Below are 810 nucleotides of genomic sequence, written 5' to 3' on the forward strand. Positions count from 1 at the left end.
CACACACACACACACACACACACACACACACACACACACACACACAATCTTGAAAACTCTTTTGTCTATTATGCCACCTGGATGCATCTGGCTTCTCAGCATCTGACTCCCAGTTCTTTGGACATTAGCTAGTGGCCTGCCATATTGTCCCCCGCTCTTGATTTGTCAGTCTCTGAAACAATCAGCCTGCCACCTGATCTGCTGATTTTGAGTTTGCCAGTCCCTCTAGCTCTGTGTGTCAGGAGAAGCCTCTGTCCTGATGTCTATTCTACAAAATTAAGACTTGCTGACTTCAATAATCACATGAACCCCTTCCTCGAGATAAATTAATCTCTGTCTCTAACTCTTTTTCGTTGATTTTTTTCCTCTGGAGAGCCCAACTTAAGGCATGAAGAGTCAATGACAACATCCGCTGCTGCTTTTACTGTCTCCCTTGGTGCAGGCATTCCCACTCTCAATTTTTAGTTTGTGTCTGGAAATCAGACATTTCATAGTCCCCTGTCATGTGAGAGAGTATTCTAGGGACTATGAAGTATTACACAAACCCAAGGGGCACACCTGTGTAGATCTAGTACCATATCTTACCTGCTTTGTAATACTCTTGGTACTTCTAGAGAGAAGCAGGTGACTAATAAATTCTTCTTGGCCAACTGATGAATGATAACGGTGAGGCGATTGCCTGATACTGGTTGTTTGTTTGTTTTTCTTATCCTTACATTTGGACCAGTAAATAGTATCATGATAGAGAAGAAATTGAAGTTGTCAAGAATTTAATTTTACTTTGTTCTACAATTAATTTTCAAGGAAGTA

This window comes from Elephantulus edwardii, unplaced genomic scaffold (assembly GCF_000299155.1).
Source record: "Elephantulus edwardii isolate Elephantulus edwardi_28Jun2011 unplaced genomic scaffold, EleEdw1.0 scaffold00101, whole genome shotgun sequence".
NCBI lineage: Eukaryota > Metazoa > Chordata > Mammalia > Macroscelidea > Macroscelididae > Elephantulus > Elephantulus edwardii.